Here is a 10,225-nt window from a genome sequence, read left to right as displayed (position 1 = left end):
TTTCTTTTATTTGTTGCCTTCTATTGGTTTTGTGAAACTAGTTTTATTTATTTTTATAAGAATCCTTATTTAGATACTTTAAGCAATGATTTAGATCAATTTATGTACGCGTTATGTGTGCTCTGAAGTAACTGAGCATTGGAATTTATCTCTAAAAAAAAACATTTCCTTCGTAATTTTCAAAATTTTAAGTCGTAAAAAATTCTTGCAAGTTGCGTAAATGTGTCTTTACATATTAACCAAAAAATAAATTTAGTTAAATTAAAAAACATTTATATTTTGGAAAAGGGCCAAATGAAGAGAGGTTTTACTTTGTGCTATATATGATTAAAGCAAAATGACCTAAATACAAAACAAATAAAAGCGATAAAAATTTATTACTAATGTTCATATTATAACATATATTTGTGCTTTATTTANTATATTTACTTTATTCTTTTAAAATGAGCCTAATGTTTTCTTTTTCAGGGTTACTACCTTGAATTAAAAAAATTATTAAAAATCTAAGTATGAATCAAACTTTAGTTTTCAAGTACAAAAATACAAATATTCGAAGGAACAACAATCAATAAATTATAATGAAATGTATGTTTAGGTCTCTGGGAATCTACTGGAGAATCTTATTCTTTTCAATAGCAGATACATATATTTTCAACCTAATCTTTAAACTTAGTTAAGTACATTTATGTTATGTTATTATTAAATGTACTCAGATATGTACATTTAGGAGATCTGAATGTTACATTTCATGAGTAATTTTTTTACTTGTTACTTCACATTCTGAACTGTACATTTTTGAAATTCAAGACTAAAATTATTTTTGTATTTATACTTTGAAAAAAAATTAAAATTTGCACTTTTGTCCTCTCAAAAATCAAATTTTATGCCCATTCTGCTAGACTAAATATTTTTTATTTAACTAAACAGTTTTTGTTTTGCCAATAAATATGGGTCTAGGCTGACAAATTTTAATCGATTTTAAATTTAGAAGAAAAAAAGTGTACACTTAGCTGCGCATGCCCACAATGAAGAGACTTCAAAACTGTGCTTGTACTGTTAGTTCAGAATGTGCGTACATGACTGTGAGGGAATATGAAGCATTAATGTGAAAGGTCTCTGTTATTTACAAGGAGTTTCTAATTCCTACACTAAATGCAATTCCTGATTACTACGCTGGGCTACTCTATATGCAATTTCTGATTGTGGGCTCCTGATTACTTAGATTTATAATACACTACATTAGCCAATTATGATAATCTCAAACATTGCTAAAATTGAAAAATCTAAACTGCAAAGTCTGTCATGTCAAAGTTTAAGAGATGAATCCCTCAAGTTGTTCAGGAATTAAAAATTGAACTGCTTATATATTTTTTAAAATTTAAGTTTTCATCCTCTAAACAATAAGCACTTACCAATGCACTACTTTTCAATTTAATGACATAGGGAAAAGTTAACTCGCCAATGTGAAAGAAGTCTTAGTCAAACTTTTAAATGATAAAAACATTTTGCGTATTCAAACAGTTGTAAAGAAAGAGAAAAAGAAGATTTACTCTATTTACACTAACATGATAGAGTAAATCTTCTGTTTCTCTTTCTTTACAGAATGTAATCAGAAGATTTATTCTGATTACATTAGCTGTTCATAGTAAACGTTTAATTATGAAAGGTAAGTTATTAAAACAATTATTTGCTAAATTTTAAACAAAATCCTATTGTTTTGTTTGATGAAGGTATTTTCACTTCAAAATAAAGCTGACCTGGTTATTGATTTTGGGACGTTCTTAAAAAATAGTTAGTCTTTGATGCAGTACTATAAATGGTTGGTTTTACTAAATAAATAATTATAATTCAGAAAAAAATAATGAAAACATAATCATATACCGTCAGTTCTCTGTTTTTTTTTCCATCATAGATAGGACGTGTTCTCTGAGGTGACCACTAACATGAACTAGCATATTTGTTTTAACATTCTAGAACATGCCTTGTGTTTGCCTTTTTGACAACGTCTTTGTGAATCATTTGATGATACCCCTATTTTTCTTGGTGACAACAGCAAAGACTGGATTTATGAGTATTCGCACACCCTTTTATTTCTTAATTCGACTGTAAAATCACCTGATTTAAACCTTGTAGAAAATTTGTGGTATATGTTGGAACTGCAGGTAAAACAACCTAATCAGGTAGGCTTGTGCTATCAAATTCTGCCAGAGACTTAACTATATCACTGAGATGAATAAATCAATCAATTTTCATAATTTTGTGATTGTGGATGGCAACTAGTCATTTGCACTATTCCTATAGGACGATTCATATTCCCATTCCAATAGAAACGTATTTTCATCACTCCATCTGTAATTGATTGATTATTGATGGGTTGTCAGTTGATAGGTAAGTGAAGTAACATCAGTTTAGACATCTCTAGATATTCTCGGTGCTCAGGATCCTTAAAAAAAAAAGCCTAACGTATAATAGAGATACCTAAGCTGACGTCACTTCACTACTTGCAGGAAATTTATCATTGATCAACCAGAGTCGTTTGATTTCTAAATAAAATGGTACAAACAACTGGTTGCAATTAACCCCATTATTACGGTAAATTGTTGAATAATAATATTCAATATTGTTACATTTCATCTAAATTGCTAAGATTATTACCACGGCTATACCCATTTGGTTGAAAGTGAAGCGGTTTAGCCATACTTTGATGGGTTTGAAATGAGATTTTTTCATGTTCTAGAATTAGAGTAGAAATTTTTTACATATCTCTTAGGAATACTAATTTTCAGTTGGACTTTAAAACTGGAATGATTATTACCCGATGAACAAATCTCGATAAACTAAAGAATTAAAAAATTATTAATAGATATAATTTATGTTAAATTTACGTCAAAAAAATAATTTGTCTAACTTTCAGAACCCTCCCTAAAAATTTTCAGCAATTATAAATCACTGTAACTATTTCAAATCTAATTGAGAAAAATGTAATAACCAGGGACTAATACTTAAGGACGATCCAATCACGAAGCATTTCTTGAAGTTTCTATGTTAATTGTTTATTAGTTCAAAAGAATTAATGGTACACTTCATCCATGTTAATACGCATTAAATCCAACATTGAATTGAATATGAAAACAGGAAAAATGATGAGAAATTAAAATATCTAAAATAAACGTATTTTTGTCTTCATTAACAAACAACATCCTTAACGATTTAACATCTTAGCATTACAAGAACTAAAATAAAACAAGTGACCAAACGATTATAAAGATCTTGATAAATTTAAGTGAAAATAATAAAAGAAAACGATTGACTCATAAATGAATCAATCTAACTGATAGTTAAACTTTTGCCATAGCGTGGCGTGCTTAAACGGTTTTGGCCAGTCTGTTGCCATATTGACTCAGATTCATTAAAAAAAAAAAAAAAAACTCGTCTTTTAAAACAGTGTAGCATTAGAATTGAAACTCTTAATATATATCTCTGTTTAAATAACTATCAAATAGTGCTAAACACAGTTTAAAGAAAGAAAAGAAAATGGAAGAAAGAAAAATTGGTCGAATTAAATATCGTCTGATTATTTAAATAACATATATTAATTTTTATTTTATTTTAGCATTTGAGTGGCATAAAGAAGATTCCACTGTTTCTCATAACAATAATTTCTGTAGTATATGAAATATATGTTTCAAAGTTGATAAGTTAACATCTTGGAAAGTAATGGGAAAATGGAAAATTACTTTGAAATAACAACTATTCATTACTCAATTAATAGACTAAAATATTATGACCTACTTTAACTTCGAATTCCTAATAAATTTCTATGAAGCAAAAGTGAGGACATTATCAAGATTCTCTGTTGAAAAAAAAAATATTTTATGCAGCACGTAAGTACTTTTCTCAATTTCTCTATCTCTCTTTATTTTAATAATCGGAAATCAATAAGAGGAATTTATTTGATTTCCGTATTTATCCAACTTTATAAAATACGAAAGTTTAGGCATCTTTTGACTTATTATTTTTCAATGTTCTATTTCTATCCAAGTTCTCTTAATTTATTTATTTTAGCATTTTACAACATGCTATATATATATTTTACATACATATTTATACTAATACATCTTTTATTATGTAATACAATTATTCAAAGCTAAAATTCTTTTTTATAAAAAGTTTAAATGTCATTATTGCGTAACAAGTTAAAAATAATTTTAAAGTGTAATCGGAAAATCAAAATCAAGCAGTATAGAATAAAATTATTTAATTTTTTTTCTATCCCAAAATTATTATTTAATTTTTTTTCTATTTTTTTTTCTTTCCCTTATGAAAAGTAAAGATATTTGAAATTTTATTTTTGCATATGAATGTTATTTTAAAAGGTTCTTATTTTCAAAATAGATAATTTTTGGCAAATAAATTATTTTTTATAGCTTTATGAGCTTGGAGCAATATAGTGATTAGCAACACTTTTTCATAAGGGCACTCAGATTTTTTACAAATTTTTGAAATTTCTACTACAAAAAAATTCACAGTAACTTCTTATTCTCTTCGCCAATATTACTTTCCTGAACAATTTGAAAATATGAATTATTATGTTGCAGCAAATTCTTACTTTTTAGTTTTGAATATAAGGCATTAATTAATAAATACCTATATTTAATCCTTTATAAGGCCGTGGGAGATATTCTTCCTACGAACTTTTTTAGTTTTTACCTAGCAATATGAAGCAATTTTCTCAACTACGATTTGAGCAGCCATTATGCTGATAGCTTCAAATAATACTAAAAAAGTAAAGAGTAAATGTTTACATGAATGCAATTAACAGTATAGGTTTGCGTGGGATCTAGAGGAGAGGTCAATACTGGGGAGCTATTTCATCTTGCTATGCGTTCGTTCATTTAATCATTTCTCATTGAACTTATGTGTAGCTATAAACACTGAATTTGCAAACTCAGTTATTTATGTACACAGAAGTTCAAGTTTATGACCAATTCTTTACAGTGAGTAAAATTTTGAATATCCCACCCATCTTTCCCTACAGAATGAAAAAAAAATCAAATAAATTTTAAGTAACAAGCTAAATGAATTTCTTTTTATAAATCAATCCTTAAAAATATACTTAAAATATTTTTTCTCTTCCCACTAATTTTTGTGCATTCTTTCAATAAAAATCCAAAGTTGTATTGATCAATCACATCAAAATGATCACCATTATACAATTATGGCACAAAAATTTCAAAGACACAATCCAATCCAAATCCAATCTCCAATTTGCATATCGTTGAAATGGAACTAAAGACACATAAAATCAAGATAGAACCAATTTGCATATATTGAATGAAATAAAAAAATAATAATATTTTAAAAATAATTTTTGCTGATGTTATTATCTCTCCTCAGTAACTTTTATGCATTCTTTTTAGATCAATATTTAAAGTCGTATTTATCAATCACATCAAAATGATCACCATTATGCAATTATAGCATAAAAAATTTCAAAGACACCATACAATCCAATCCAAATCCAATCTCTAATTTGCATGTTATTGAAATAGAACTAAAGGCACATAAAACCAAGATGGAACCAATTTGCATACATTGATAAAAGTAAAAAAATAATATTTTAAAAGTATTTTTTGCTAATTTTATTATCTGTTCTCAATAACTTTTATTTATTCTTTTTAGATCAAAATTTAAAGTCGTATTTATCAATCACTTCAAAATGATCACCATTATACAATTATAGCACAAAAAATTTCAAGGACACAATCCAATCCAATCTCCAATTTGCATATTATTGAAATAGAACTAAAGCCACATAAAACCAAGATGGAACCAATTTGCATACATTGATAAAAATAATATTTTAAAGTATTTTTTGCTAATTTTATTATCTGTTCTCAATAACTTTTATTTATTCTTTTCATATCAAAATTTAAAGTCGTATTTATCAATCACTTCAAAATGATCACCATTATACAATTATAGCACAATAAATTTCATAGACACCATCCAATCCAATCCAAATCCAATCTCCAACTTGCATATTATTGAAATAGAACCAAAGGCACATAAAGCTAAGATGGAACCAATTTGCATATATTGAATAAAATAAGAAATATACTAATTAAAAAAAAAAAATTCTAATTTTATTATATGTTGTCAATAACTTTTGTGCATTCTTTTCATATCAAAATTTAAAATTGTGCATATCAATCTTGGTATCAAAATAATCACCATCATACAGTTATAGCACAAAAGCTTTCAAAAACGCCTGTTTATCCAATTAGAATATTATTGAAATAGAATGAATAGAGAATTGCATATGGAACCAATTTACATATATTGAATAAAATAAGAAAAATAATAATTGAAAAGAAAATTTTTTTTCTAATTTTATTATCTCTTCTCAATAATTTTTGTGCATTCTTTTTAGATCAAAATTTAAAGTTGTGCATATCAATCTTCGCCTCAAAATGATCACCATCATACAGTTATAGCACAAAATCTTTCAAAGACATCTGTTTATCCAATTTGAATATTATTGAAATGGAATGAACAGAGCATAGCATATAGAATCAATTTGTATATATTGAATAAAATAAGAAAAATAATAATTAAAAAAAAAATTTCCGATAATTTTGTTATCTTTTCTCTATAACATTTGTGCATTCTTTTTATATCAGAATTTAAAGTTGTACAGATCAATCTTTACATCAAAATGATCACCGTCATACAATTATAGCACAAAAGCTTTCAAAAGACATCTCTTTACCCAATCTACATATTATTGAAATAGAACCGATGTCACCTTCAAGCCTCGTGAAACTGCTATCTGCAATGAACGCTTCCGCGACCTAGAAACAAAAAATTTATAATTCTTTGGTGAAACCATGTGATATGTTGTTTTGGGGAATTTTATTCTTTTCTTGAATAATCTCCTGCACTTAGTGAGAGTTTTGTTTACGAAATATTTTACTTTCTATTGCCTTCCATAAAAAATTGCAATTTCTTTAATTTAAATATTCACTTTTTAAAAAAAAAAAAAATACTTAAAAATATTTTTTTTAAATAATCACTTTATTTCGAAAATTGTAAACTCGATGAACATAAATAAAACTTATGTTTTTTGTGTTAACAATTGAAGTTGCTCAAAGGGGGAGAAATATTTATGCCTGTGAAAGCTGATTCCGAGAAAAACGAATTTCAATGTTGACAGGAATCATTTTTCCATGACAAAGCCCATCTTTACTGTGTAATAACTCTCTTGGGGAACCGATTTCTCACATTATTGATTTATCGAAACTTGGTAATCAAAATACAACAAATGACGATTCAGTCGACAATTTTTGTGAAAAATTGACCTAAATTCTTTCCTCTAAATCTTCAATTTTATTCTTTTTTTTTTTCAATCATCTCCAGAACTTAGTAAGAATTTTGTTTACGAAATATTTTAGTTGCTTTGCCTTCTAACTGAAATCGTAAATTTGCAATTTAAGTATTTATAGGTAAGGCATGTCTTAATGCACAGAGAGGAAAAAAAATCTGTCCAAATTACCGTACTGTATGGTAATGACATTTCTCTTAAAAATATCCATAATTCTGGTTATGAAATTAAAACGTACGGTATTAAAACCATTTATATGGTAACGTTTTCCTTTAATATAGTAACGGTTAACCCGAAATTCTGGTTTTCAAAATTACAGTTTTTATTATAACACATTTAGTGAAAAATACAAAACTGAAAAGTAAATTTAGCCGAATAAATTTCTTAAGCCATTCTCTAAAGCCCAAATTTCCAAAGTTTTACAACATTTACCAAATTTTATACATATTACAATAATAAAAAAAAATTAATGTTACCAAAACATCTCGGTAAAAACTACAGTGCTCTTTGGTGTTTCCATAGAGTTAGAAACACGGTACATTTTTCGATATTCTGTTAACTTTCATCATACATTTTTTTTTCAATGTACAAGACGCGATATTAAAAGTTACGAAATGAAATCCAAATTATCTCTGAGATTGCATGTAATTTTATAAATTAGAATTCTCTAAAATGCTACTGCACAACATATGGCCCACTAGCAGTCCGTTTCTAACCCGTGAAGTTTTTAAATCGATAACTAAAATTCGTAAATGCATTTTAAAAAAGTTTTATAAGAATATGAAACTTTTATAATCGTCATAATTACATAAAAATTATTCTCTGCAAACTTTCAGGGTGTTTCTAGCGACAACATATGTGAGCAAACTTTCTCGATTACAAACCTCATCATAAATATTAACGCTCATGCTTGACTGATGATTGGAAGAAATTTTGCAAACAACTCTTACAAACAACTCATGAATCTAATAAGTTTGAAAACGAAGGAAAAAAAACAAGCATTTCGTAATGAGCTCATGAATAATGTTTTGTTCTTCATTAAATTTTGTAAAATGTATTTTTTTAGCATTACGGTGTTCCATATGATATATGATCCCTAATAAGTAATAATATTATTTTGATTTTTATTATACTAAGACTATATAAGTTTATAAGTTATGTTGTTTCATATAAGTTTTCTTTAATTTTTTAAAATTTATTTTTGGCAATTTAAGTTTGGCATAATACGGCATATGGCATTGTTAAAGTTGTATAGACCTGCTCTAATAAAATAATCTCTCTCACTATTTTTGTATCAGGAACCACCTTCAATAACACTGGCGAACAATTTTGTTTTTGTTTTTTTATTCCATGACATTTTTTTACAGATTTTAGATATTTTCGTATCGCTGAATTTTCAAATCTGCAATTATCCTAGACATGGGTTCTCTCCAAGTTACAGTTTCTTTTTAAATGACATTTTTAGTCTATTTTTGTCGAAATGTACAGATTTAAAAACGATATATGTAATAAGTGATAGCATAACTGTTGCGACAAACTTCTAGTGGAGTTAGGGTACACCATTAGGATTAAAACTGCATAAGAACGCAACACATGTCTTGAGATGTCGCCATACGCAGCTAGGAGCGCTTTCTTTATTAAGAACTGTTTCTTCGTGTGTCAGTTAGATACTCGAAGTCATAATAGGAAAGCAATAAAAGGTGATTCCGGGTCATAATAGGGAAGTGCCTCTAGCAGCGTACGTTAACATTTCAGACATGGGTTCTTGTGAAATTTTAATTCTGATATGCCCTCACCAAGAAGTTTTTTTTTTGCAGCATTTATGCAATGACCTGTTATACATATAACGTTTTTAAACTTGTAAACTTTGACCAAATATAGACTAAATATGTCACTTTTAAAAAGTCGGTAGCTTTTGGAGCCAAACTAATTTCAGCATTGAATTCCACCACCTGTAAAAAAGGAAGATGAATTATTTCTATTAATTTAAAAAAAAAAATTTTTGTTACCCAGTGTTATAGTTTTTAAAACTCAATGCTTTTGCATGTAGAGTCGATATTTTACGTTCTTAAAATTATTAAAATACTGTGCTGTTTACGGACGCTTAAAAATAAGCCATCCAGTTTGAAAATCCAAGGGATTGATTTCTCAAGAATAGGGTTTTAGTCTACGAAGGACAGCGATGTTGGTTGTAAACCCCCCAAAAAAATAAAACGAATATTTTTCCTCGTTTCATTATTAATAATTTCAAAGTAGATTTTATGCCCATCAGTTAAATTCTCAGTCCTGTGATTTTGTCTCCTCCAGTACTTAATTTGCTTTTGGTGCTTACATACAAATTGAAAACGAATAAAATGAGCCAAATTATGGTTTTCTCTGAAATTAAAATTAAAACGATTTCCTAGAAATATTGAAGATCGCAATTATGGAAATATATATCTCTTTTGTGAATTTAGTTAGTTTATTATAATTAAAGCCCGTTGGGAAATAGAAAAAAAATTTTTTTTTAATTATTCATAATTTATTCAATATATTGTTATCAAAAAATATATACAAGTATATTACTTTTTTTAAAAAGTGTAACTTCTTCTTTATTGAATTTCAGTTTGAATAATGTCACAAGGGGAACCTAAATATTAAATAAATAATGTCTTATTGATTACATCTAAATATAATTAATAGTTCCTAAATTATTGAGGGTTTAAAAAATGTCTTTAACTCCCGGAACTCCTTTAACTCTTCCACAGATCCCTATTGTTTTGCTGCGGAACACCATTTGAGGTTCTAATTCTAGGGGAATCCTTTAAAAATCATGGCATTCCGTAATTTCTTTAGTGTAAA

This window comes from Parasteatoda tepidariorum, chromosome 2 (genome assembly GCF_043381705.1).
Source record: "Parasteatoda tepidariorum isolate YZ-2023 chromosome 2, CAS_Ptep_4.0, whole genome shotgun sequence".
Taxonomy (NCBI): domain Eukaryota; kingdom Metazoa; phylum Arthropoda; class Arachnida; order Araneae; family Theridiidae; genus Parasteatoda; species Parasteatoda tepidariorum.
Note: the sequence above shows the minus strand (reverse complement) of the source record.